This window comes from Platalea leucorodia, assembly GCF_965183815.1.
Source record: "Platalea leucorodia genome assembly, chromosome: 22".
In the NCBI taxonomy this organism is placed as follows: Eukaryota; Metazoa; Chordata; class Aves; order Pelecaniformes; family Threskiornithidae; genus Platalea; species Platalea leucorodia.
In genome coordinates, this window is record NC_138844.1 from 852,884 (window position 1) to 865,315 (window position 12,432).

A 12,432-nucleotide genomic window follows, 5' to 3' on the forward strand; every position below is an offset into this window, starting at 1 on the left:
CTCCCCTCCCCTCCCCTCCCCTCTCCTCCCCTCCCCTCCCCTCTCCTCTCCTCGCCGCCGCCGCCAGCTCCGCCCCGGGGCTGAGCCCTGCGCCGCGGCCGCTCAGGGGCGCGACCGGCCTCAGAGGGCGCAGGGGCTCTGCACGCCCACCACTTTGACACCTGACAAATGCACTCTCCCCAGCCTCCAGCAAGGACTCCCCAGCCACAAGAAGCCTGCTCAACGCCAGCTGCAGCCTGGGGCAGCCCCAGGGCCTTGGCCCAGCACATGGAGCAGCTTCCCAGAGCTGTCTGCGAGCTGCGGGGCTGGAAAGCGCAGCCACTGATTTCCTGCAGATGGCAATGAGCAGGCTTGAGAGCCTCCCTTCAGCTGCCTCTCTGCAGTCCAAGCACGGTGCCGAAAAGATGTGTTGTGGCAGAGCGGGTGTGAAGACAAATGTGAGGGACCTCCAGAGGTCATCAAGATCAACCTCCATTTGGAACAGATCCCATTAGATCAGGTTACTCAAGGTCTCATTCAGTCCAAGTTAAACAGTTCCCAGGAGGGAGATTGCACAGCCTCCCTGGGAAACCTGTTCCAGTTCTTCTTACTTCTTTTAGCCTGTTGCTTAATTGGATTTCTCCATGTTCCAGCTGTTGTTCATTTCATCTACTTCTTGAAGGGACTCCATGTCGGCTGGACCAGAGTCTAGGTCCATCTTCCCTGTCTCCTCCGAGCAAGTAATTGTAGAAAGTAAGAAGGTCTCCCCTGAGCCATCTCTTGTCCAAGAGGAGCAGACCCAGTTCTCTCAACATCTCCTTGCATGTCATGTTTGTCAGCCCCCTAATCGACTTGGTGGCCTTTGTTGGACTCGCCTCAATATGACAATATCTGTATTGGAGCAGGGAGCCCCAGCCTCCATGCAGGACACCAGATGCAGTCTCAAATGGGACTGAGGGTCATGGTCACCTTCCTGGACCTGCTGGCAACACTTTGGCTACCTCAGCTCAAGATGCAGTTGCCCTATTTTACTGCAAGGGCACACTGTGGTCTCATGTGCAGCAGGGTGTCTACTAAAACCACACATCTTTTTCTGTGGATCAAAACCTTGCCTTTGCTCTTTCTGGCCTTCATGAAGTTCCAGTCAGCCCATTTCTCGATGTTTACAACTCTTTGAGCCCGGTAGTCCAGCCAATTTCCCACCCATCTTGTCATCCTCCAGCTGAACCCATGCATCTCCAATTTGGTCATAAAGGAAGTATGGGAGAGGGTGTCAAACTTCTAAAGTCCAGGTCCACACATGCCCTGCCTTTTCGTTGCCCAGAGTGCCCATTACCTCATGAGAAAGCCATGAGGTGGGCCCTTGGCTACACTAGACCCTCAGCTCAGAAGCAGCTGCATGGAGAGGGGAATCAGCCCTGCCCGAGCTCTCCCGGCTGAGCTCCCTGGCACTGATCTCACTGAGGTCACTAAAGGGAAGGGGGGAAGACCTCGACTGCATTGCCCCCAAGTTGGACCTGAGCCCAGGCAGACAAACATTCAGGAGGGGAGATGGGCTCAGGAGCTTTACATACTGTGCATAGCCCTTCTTGGAAGACCATGGGAGACCCTCAGGCTTTGGATAAGGTGGCCTCAAACGCGATGTCCCTTCCCTCCCAGGGGCAGTTGCTGGGCACTCAGACCTAGATTGCAATGCAGGGCATGAAGGTCCTTGTGGGCTGAAGACCAAAGCAGTCATCAGCTCTTTGGCTTTCCCTGTGCAAGCCACAAGCTCTGTCTTTCCTCTCACATAACAGTGACATCAGGCTCCGTGTTCCTTTCACTCAGGACCTGTTTGGTCCAAGGTCTCAGTCCCTCCCTGACACAGCCAATGGGCTGCACAAGTACATTTGGCATTGGATCGGACATGAGAGAGGGGGCTGTGTCCCAACCCAGGCACCACTGAGACTATTGGAAGCAGATGGCCAGCCCGAGGTTGGCAGGATTCCTCAGCCCTTCTCCTTGCCCATAAAGCCAACCCCATCCTTTTGAACTCCCTAGCACTGGGGAGAGCAGCTGAGTCCTGGCCTGGAGAGGCAGGCAGGGGGCACTGCCAGCCGTGCTGAGGCACTCCCAATATTGTATACACTGAATTAGTCTATGGATCCAAATTGATGTGAAACCACACTTGCTGTGGTGTGAAATCGGCAGCAGTGGAGTGTGAGCTCTGGAGGGGCAGGAAAAGGAGGTGTCAGGAGGCAGGGGCTGCATTTCAGTGCCTCTTCCCTGCACAGATCTCTAGCAGGCTGGTGCCATCACCATTCAGCTGCACTCACATTTCTACTGACCCTCGGAACCTGCTGCTCTGTGGCAATCATAAACAGAGCAGTGGAGAGTGTCCCTGCCATGAGCAGCACATTCCCTTGTGATGAGGGACACACAAGGTCACACACACACTCTCAGACATTGGTGTGGAATCACGCACAATTTTCTTCTCCCACATGCATCCACACAAACACAGCTACACACAAGTGCACACAAGGCAGGAACACAACCAATTGTGGGCTCTGCTGAGGACAGCCAGGGACAATCATGGCATGACTAGAGCACTGTGGGGAAGGACAAGGCCCCAGGCATGCCCATGGCATTGCTTGTGTGCTCACAGACTGCACAGAAAGGGGACGAGTCAAAACAGGCCAGAAATTATTCCTAAGGAAGGGCAGTGTTTGGCAGGATGGGGTCAAAACCTGGCAGCACAATGCACACATCTGGAGAGGAAAAAACAAGTGACCACTGGGACAGGAAAGAGAAGGACAGGGAGCTTCCACATGCACAGGAGAAGCTGGGTGTCCAGCTGAGGATTGCTGGAGCCTCTTCCTGAGAAACAGCCCCACCAGAGTCACCCAGGCTGATGTCGCTTGCCTACCCTGAACTGTCCAGCCCTTGAGCTGAGTCTTCTGCCAGCACTGCTGCATTCCTGCCCTAGAAATCCTGGGGCCTTTCATCCCAGTGCTAGGAAGAAGCCTTCATTGGGGAATGGGCATGGCCCAAATCTGGAAATGGAAAGGCAGCAGTGCTGGAAACCAAAGCACAGCCCATATCATTAGCTGCGACGGTTTGCATTCAAGAGGAGCTTGTCAGAAAATTGTTACCTCTGCAAAGGGTGCCTCTGGTCCTGCAGCAATGGAGGGCAGGTATAAAAGCCAGCCCAGGTTCCTGCTCTCTCTTCCACTTCTCCTGCCTCGTTCTTCTTGGGAACCAGGTGAGTCTGAAGCCCCCTCTCCTCCTCTTCCAAAGTGAGATCTCTCCTCGACGGACATCTCAGCTGATATTGTCTTTGTCCTGTGCTGGGCCCTGGAGCTCCTTGTCATGGCAGGGGGTTGTGGGGAGAAGGTATGCTAGAGAGAGGCTGCGATGTCGCTGAGGGGCCTTTTGCTTTAAGAAGTAGCAGACAGTCAGCCTGGGCCAGGCTGTTCTTTGTAGGAAAATGAAGACTGTGTGTCTCCTGGCACAGTTTCTAGCTCACCATCAGTAGTGGCCTTGGCTGCTCCTCACACCTGCCTGTGCTCTGCTTCCTCCCTGCCCTCTCCCCCAGGTGCACCTGCAACCCAGAGACATGTCCTGCTACAGCCAGTGCCTGCCATGCCGGCCCTGTGGCCCGACCCCGCTGGCCAACAGCTGCAATGAGCCCTGTGTCAGGCAGTGCCAGAACTCCACCGTCGTCATTGAGCCTCCTGCTGTGGTGGTGACCCTGCCCAGACCCATCCTCAGCTCTTTCCCACAGAACACCGTTGTGGGATCCTCCACCTCCGCTGCTGTTGGCAGCATCCTCAGCTCTCAGGGAGTGCCCATCACCTCTGGGTGCTGTGACCTCTCTGGCATTTCCAGCTGCTACGGTGGCAGAAGGTGCCTCCCCTGACAAAGATGCTGGGAAAGCCCCAGGGAGACCCCTCAAGCAACTCAGAACATGCTGCTGGGCAGATGGTCAAGATTTTTCAGTGTTGTTACCAGGATAGCTGAGTGGCTTTGCCTTTCTCTCCCTTTTCTTTGTTTGCTTCAGTTCCTCTTGGCAGCAAGGTGCCAGCAAGGCCAGCCTGGTGGGGACCGTCTGTCTCCTCTCCCTCTATGGAGCAGGCAGGCAGACAGACATCACGCAGGAACTTCTCCACAGCAAAGGGCCTCAGACTCTCGGCTGACCTGGGACTTTCTGCACTGGCAGCCCCTACATGGAGTGACTTTGTTTCCCTCTTTTGACTCATTAAACTTCTGCTGCATTCAAGCCTGGCCTCCATGTGCTCCTTCCCTCTCTGGACACTCCCCAAGCTGCCAAAGGAGAAGGGTGTTGGTCAGGGTTGGAAGAGGGTGAGGGCACAAGGACACCCTTCTCCATTCACAGAGGCATGGGAGGTTTTCACACCCTGCAGCGGCTCCTCTTTTGGGCATCATCCCTTGGAGCTGAGGAAGTCATCCCTGGCTGCTCTGCTGCCAGTGAGCATCAGGCGAGCATCAGGCCCTGCCTTGCCTTGCCTTGCCTTGCTGTGTCTCTGCTCACAAGTGCCCAGAAAGGCAGGAGGCCCTGAGGGGTCAACAGCGCCATGAGCTCTTGAGGAAGGGCATTCCTCTTGCTATGGCTGGAGCTGCACTGGGGTGGTGGGTGTGAGGGTGTGAGGCTCCAGGAGATGATTTGCTTGGCAGAATGGCAAGAGTGGTAAAGCAGGGAAGGGCTGTGGCCCTTAGCTGCTACTCCTCCTTCCTCTCCCCTCCACCACCCAATGGAGAAGCCATGGCCAGCAGGCATGGGCAGGAGTAACAGGGAAAAGTCACCCATGCGTTGATGCTGGAAATTGGAGCTAAGCATGTGGGAGCTGAGGGCTGTCAGCACAGAAATGGTGGCAGTGAAAGGGTGTATTTCTGAGGGAGAGCAAATTGCTCTGATACAGAGCATGCAGGAGAATGTGAAGATCAACAGGGATGAGGGTGCTGGGTGCACTTCCCAAGGGAGCTGCAGGCAAGTGCAGGCTCTGGACTGCTTCATTGGTCTCCCCAGAGAGTCTGTGCTCAGGAATTGGCTGCCGTTCTGGGGGGAGAGGCATCTTTTACATCTATATCTCATCCCTTCTGATCAGTGGAAATGTTTCTTGGCAACCACTACAGTCTCATGTTCTATTTCCTGCATGAAAATCCAGATGTCCTGACAAAAGTGGACAAGTGGAAGAACCCACACCTATGTCCTCCACCAAGAGGGAATTATGGCTAATGAAGCGTGTCTCAGAATGACTGAAGACCAAAAACTTCAGTCTCTCTTCTCCAGTGTCTTCCTTCCAAAGATGCTGGAGAGCTTCCTCAGACCAGGGGGTATACCCATCTCCTTCCACAGCTGCATGGCCCAGCTGTACTCCTCCCAGTGACGGGGCAGAGACCAATGCTTCCTCTACACTCTCATGTCCTATGGCCACTGCTTGGCTATCTGCATCCTCTGTGCTATGGGGCCATCATGCAACGGACTGTGTGTGTCTGGCTGGTGGCAGGGCCATGGCTGGCCAGTTCCCTGCCTCCTGCTCTGCATACAATAATCACCTCCCATTTGATATACTGTGCACCCAGGCACATTGGCCGCTTCTCCAGTCATCCACCAGATCTCCTCACCATGGCTTGCGCTGGCACTTCTGCCAACAAGGCTGTGATCACGTTCAGTACTGGTGATGTGACCCTGGGCTGCTTCCTTTTCACCCTCACTTCTTACAGATGCAGAGCAAAAGCCATCCTGGGGCTATGCTGGGCAGAAGGCAGGCACAGAGCTGTCTCAGCCTGTGCTTCCCATTTCACTGCTGTGGCCAGTGTGTGTTCACCTACATGGCAAGTGACCTCAAAAGGGTCACTAGACAGAGCAGTGGCTGTTCTTTACACCGCTCTTACTCCCCTGCTGAACGCCTTGATTTACGCCCTAAGAAAAAAGGATGTGAAAGCTCTTGGTATTTGTTCACATGCAAGAAACAACTGGCTGGGCTGTAGTGTTTGACAGTAGAAATGATGACTAGAACGGTTTCCTTTGATGAAAATGATCAAAAGCTTGACGGATCAAAATGGGGCAAGTCTTCTGTGAATGGGATCTGCACAGTGTCCTGTGCCCTGTTGAAAGGGCAACACTTTTCTACCATGGGAGTGACGGAGCACGGGAACAGGTTGCTGAGTCTCCCTCCTTAGAGATATTCAAAAAGCACCTAGACACGGACCTGGGCAAATGGCTCGAGGCGGCCCTGCTTGAGCAGGGGGGTTGGACCAGATGACCTCCAGGGGTCCCTTCCAACCTCAAACACTCTATGGTTCTGCCATTCTGTGAGAGCTGCTACTGTAGAGCAGCCCATGGCTCCCAGCACCTGAAGGGATGTAAGGTTATCTATACTATCCTCTCCTGCTTTTCTAGTCTTAGTGCTGATAAATGGCATTTTAAGCAATGCTTTGAAGAGCCTGAGTGCCTTTCTTACTGGGATCAGGCAGTATCCTTGCTGGTGCCCTAGCCTCAGTGTTTGCAGCCTGTGGGAGTGTGGCTTGTCCCAGGCACACCACTCCCTACAGCCATGTGAATGCATCACTGAGGCACCGCTCCCTCTGCAGAGCTGGACCTGGTCCCACACCCCCATGTCTCTGTTAAGTCCCGGTCTGATTGTCAGGCTCGAGGAAGGTTTGTAATGATCCTAAGGGCGACATTAAGACACAAACGAGGTCATATGCTGCCAATCAGACGTTTTATTGGGTAAATATAAAAGAGTAAAGCGATAGGAAAGGCAGGAAATATTAGGAGGAAATTAAGCAAACATCCAGAGAGAGAAGCAAAAGATAGTCACCACCATGGATCCAGAGGCGTCCCGTTGGTCCTGTCTTCAGTTTTTCGGTGGTGGATGGCCACACTCAGGTTTCGTTGTGCCGTCTTTTATCTGGTGTTGGAGAGGGAGTTTGTCCTCTCGTTTCCGTTTGGTTACCCAGGGCAACATCACGTACCCAACACATGCACATCTACTGGTAGGGCAAGCGGCCTGACCAGATACCAGTTGGTGTCCTCTTCTTGGTGGTGCCTGATAAGCCAAAGAATGTCCTGCTGCTTCAGCAAGTTTGCACAGGTTTCCTTGCCAGATGGTGGTACTTGATAAGCCAAAGAGTGGTCTGCCCTCGGGTCTTGTCAGACAGAAGAGTGGTCTACTGTCCGGTCTTATCAGATAAACACACAAGCAAGCTTTGAGAGGATTGTTCTTAACACTTCAGTCCCTTACACCACCCGGCGGCTCAAAGGTTGCTGTCTTGACCCACAGATCTCTGCCTTCATGGCCCATGGTGGTGATAGAGGGAGAGGATAGTAAGATAAGAAGAGAGCATTTGTTTACACAATTTTTACAACTAAAGGTTTTGGTTGGTACACTGCACGGATATATTTAACGTTGTCTGGTGATGGGGCAGCAACAAACTGCATGTTAGTCACAACATGTTGAATTAATTGAACAAAACATGGAATGATACATGGTAAAAATAATAGCATTGCTAAACCACACAACATATAGAACAAGATATGCTTAACCCAAGGGGTACCTGGAAGCCATGAAAAGGGATCAAATTCTCCACCTTTCCAGGTCTGAACAGGAACATGGGCTAATTTTCTTATTCCAGAGGTTATTTGTTTAACAACTTGACCGTTATCGTCAATTTTTAAACAGCAATTAGAATCATTGAATTTACCACAAACACCTCCTTCTTCAGCTAGCAGGCAGTCGAGAACTATACGATGTTGCAAAATTGCCGTTCGCATTTGTGTGGTTTGATCTGCCAATAGGTCCAAGGCATGAGCGGTTTCATTGGTAAGAATTTCTAAAATGGCTTGTAGTTGAATAATGCGATTTCAATTATAAACAGGTTCTCGAGCAGCGCTAATCACTTCATTGGGGTTCCAGGTGGCAGGCCCATAGTGTTGGATAATTCGTTCTGGGGGCCACTCATCCTTTCCCCACGATTGGCTACTACCACCTGCTATAGCAGTATTAATAGATCGCTTGCTTCGTGTAAGATCATCATACAACTTAACACCCAAATTATTATCATCATTCTTGGGAAGCAGAAAAAACAGGGGACGAATTATTCCAATATAACATATTCCAGACCACTTTGCTGGTAACACTTTGTATGCATGGTGACCACACACCCAGTAGTGACCCTTTAAGGCTCGATGGCCATTAGCAAAATGTCCTTTCCATTCTTTTGCTGATTTACCAACATGTCCATTGGATTGGAAATATGTAGTGGTTTTTGGCCCAAAAGGATTACCATTTACATTACAATTCCAAGTGTTTGAATCATTCCTACACCACTTACACCTCCATGCTCCCAAATAGGGACTCCAGGTACAGTTGATGCCAGCGGCTTCCTCAAAGATAGTATTGTTTGTAGGAGACCAGAAATAAGGGAATCCAGATCCATATCTAGATGGGTCATACCACCCCCAGTGGACATGGTGGCCAAGTTTTGCCCTGCGATAGGTCCAGGTACAATTACTTATTCCTACAAAGATACCATTCTTTTGAGTTCGATTTAAACAAAACTGTCCCTGAGCTGGATATTGTATGGGCCAGGGTGGTGGTGACTTTTCTTCCCAATAGGTATTGTTTTTTACTTCGCTGTAATTGCTCACCAGCCATTCAGGCGAAAGGGGGACGGAGATCCACGGCCAGCTTTCCAGGCCAAATGGTCCTCCACACACCCAACAATTTGTAAGATTAAATGCTTGAGCCACAGAATGACCTAGAGTCACAAACTTGTTTTCCCATTCTCGGTTAACACTTAGGGAGCCAAAGCTTCCCCTGGAACCAAGGGTAAAGAAAACTGTCGTCCAAAATACTTTCTGTGATGACGCACAATACATCCTAAAAATACCAACAAACCAAATGAACAGAATTAGAACTTGCGTGGGGGTCTTCAGTCGCAATTCAGGATATTGTTTTCCACGAGGTTTACCTGCAAGAAAAAAAAGAAACATTCTCGGCTTGGTTTTTTTTTTGGAACTGGAGGTAAAAGGTTATTATTAAAAGGATGGGAAGATCCATCGAGTGTTGATTTTGTATTCCTTCCCATGGGCATCTTTTGCTTTCCAGGCATCTTTGTTTAACGGGGTTTCAAGCACTAATGGGACATTTCCCACAGTAGGGAGATCCACTAAAACAGGTTGGCCAGGAAAATGGGAGGGATTTTTAGGGTGGTCAGGGCCTGTAGGGGCTGGAACTATGGTTGGGGCTTCTGGGCAGAATGCTGTAAGTTTTGGACATCCGTTTATTCCCCATCGGGTGTTACCATGGTAAACAGCTTTTTGCAAGTGTTCTGCCCATCCAGGTCCATGGGGTCTGAGGAAGCGTTTGAGAAGACCATTAGTTCTTTCCACTATCCCGTTAGCCTGTGGGTAATAGGGAGTGTGAAAAATCCATGCAATTCCTTCTCCAGCTGCCCGATCTTGGACAGTTTTGGCAGTGAAGTGAGTGCCATTATCTGGTTGAATCGACTGGGGCTTGGGAAAGGTGCTAAACCACCATTTTAAAGCTATTACTGTATTTTCCCCGGTTGCCCGAGCAAATGCTTTTGCTTGCACCAGTCCTGATATTATCTCTACTCCTACCAGGACACAATGTTTTCCCTCAGATTTTTGAAAAGGACCAATGTAATCCACTTGCCAAGCTTCCCAAAGCTTTTTCCCTTGTCTAAGGTGTAGGGGGGTTTCTTCTAAGGGATGTCTAAGCGACTGCGGCATTGGCCACAGGCTGAAATGCAGGTTTGACAGCTTTCTCGAGTGACCGGCCAGCCTTTAACTTGAGCTTCCTGGTAAAGATCTTTGGCTCCAGTATGTCGCCTTTTTAGGTGCAGCCATTCTAAAAGTCGTTCCCCATCTTCTGTCACTGGTTCATTCTGCAAAGGGGCGAGTCGGGCTAACTCGTCGACTCTGCTATTCCATCGACTGGTTAGGGTGTCATCAGTTTGGTGAGAGGCTACCCACGCTACAGCAAAGTCTCCTTGTCTAGCAATAGCCAAAATGTCCTGCCACTTTTCCTTTTGCCACATGGGTATTCTGTTGACTTCCCACCCATTTTGTTCCCAAAATGGGAGCCACTCTGTGCATCCTTTAAAAACAGCAAAAGAGTCAGTGTAGATATAGACGGGAGAAGTAGATTGAGCTTCATTTTGAAAAACACTCCACACACCCACCAATTCTCCTACTTGCGCACTGCCTTCTCCTTCAGTAATTATTTTTTGGTCAGTTTTTATTTGTAGAGCAACAGCACGATATTTCCAAATTTTACCCTCTCGCTTAGCAGAGGCATCAGTAAACCAGACATTTTGTAATTGTTCTGAAAATGGGGGGGCTACTTGCACAACAGCAGGAAGCTCATTCTCCTCTTGGTTTGGAACTATTTCCTCTTGGATGACTAGATTTTTAGCAGCACCTTCAGATACTTTAAAGATGTCACAATAATGTTCTATTTGTGCATACCATTTCCGCACTGAAACTCTTTGTGCCACCCCGTCAGGGGGAGGTGTCCCGGTTAAAACAGCTTTAATGACCTTGAAAGGACCTCTAAGCACTATGGTTTGTCGACGAATGGTGCGCTCTGCCTCTCGTAAGGCTAAGCTGACCACAAATAGTCCCTTTTCCCATACAGTATATCGCTTTTCTGCGTCCTTAAAACTGCGGGAATAAAATCCAATGGGTCGAGTGGGTCCTTCGGGGCCTTTTTGCCAGAAGTGTATCGATAAACCCGACTGGGCAAATCCCCATTGAATCTGAACTGGATCAGTAGGATGGATTGGGCCAAGAGCCTGGTAATTAGCTGCCTCAAATACCAAAAGCTGTAAAGCCTCTTCGTGGACTGGAGTCCAGTCCCACGACACACCTTTTCGCAATAAATCATATAAGGGCCTAGCAATAACAGAAAAGTTTGGAATGTGTTTTCTCCAAAATACAAGTATTCCTAGCACATGCTGCAATTCCTTCTTTGACTCGGGCATTTTTATCTGATCTAGTGTGGAGAGGGTATCCTGAGGAATACATGTCATTCCTCCTTTCCACCAAATCCCTAGAAATTTAACTTTATTTGCAGGAGTCTGAATTTTCTCAGGCGGGATCTTTAACCCTAGGCTTTCTAAATGAATGATAATGTTATCCTGTGTTGTCTGGACTTTTTCTGTTTGACTCCCTGCAATTAGCACATCATCAATGTAGTGATAAACTTTAACTCCTTCCTCTGATGGGATTCGTTCTATTTCTCGTGCTAAAGCGTGGTGGGCTAACGTGGGGGAATGTTTATGTCCTTGAGGGAGCCCTGTAAAAGTAAACTGTTGCCCCTCCCAGGTAAAAGCAAAACGATCTTGGTCCTGAGGTTGCAGAGGGACCATAAAGAACATATCTTTAACATCAATAGTTGCCATAATAGGATGTGCTTGTTCCTGAATAGTGGCTATGAGCTCGGCAATGTTTGGTACAGCAGCTGTTAACGGGCCCGTGTTTGCATTGAGCCTTCGGTAATCGACTGTTACAGTCTCCACTTCCCATTTGGTTTTCGGACTGGCCATACAGGAGAATTAAAGGGAGAGTGAGTAGAAACTACAACCCCCTGTTCCTTTAACTCCTCCAGTACTGGGGAAATCCCCTCTCGTGCCCCCAGGGGCAAGAGATAGGGTTTAACATTTGTTAATCTTGAAGGGGGAACTAAAGGTGCAGCTTGTAAAAGCCGTACATTTATCAGTGGCACACCAAAAGACCAGCTTTCCCCTTTATTGTCTGTCCACACTTTACCCTTCAGGACATCAAGCCCTAAAAGATTAAGCGGGAGCGGCCCCAAAACCATTTCCACCGGAGTGGCTGTCTCCTCCCCTGGTAGCTGTAAGTTGACCGTAGCCAGTGCCTGTGCTTGAACATTACCGAACGCATCTGCCACAAACAGATGTCGCTTAGACAATGATATACCTCTGCGCGCTGCATCTTCCGTCTTGATGGCTGAAATTTGAGCACCAGTATCCACTAAAAATGTAATGGGTACTTGTCTAAATCCTACAAGGCAGGTGATTAATAAATCACCTCGATGACCTATAGTGAGCTGTCTAATATACACCCACCCTTCGCACCACCGCTCACTACAAAGGGGTGAAGGAATTAGTTTCCCGACAACCTTTGGGGGGCAGTCGAGTCAGTCAAATTAATTAGGGGTGGGGGTGCACTAGGAACCGGACTCTCAAACATTTTTACTTTGGCTGCTGTGATACAAAAATTCACGGATGCTTCTCCTCACGGTCTGAATCTCCCCCCAAGGGAGAAACGGAGTATTCAGAGAGTCCCTGAAATGAAACTCAATAGCAACGAAGTTACTATTAAGCAGCTATTCTTTATTGCAGCGCTGGGCAGCACTGGGGATTCTCCACCATGAGTGCTCCACCGATCTGGTAGACTTT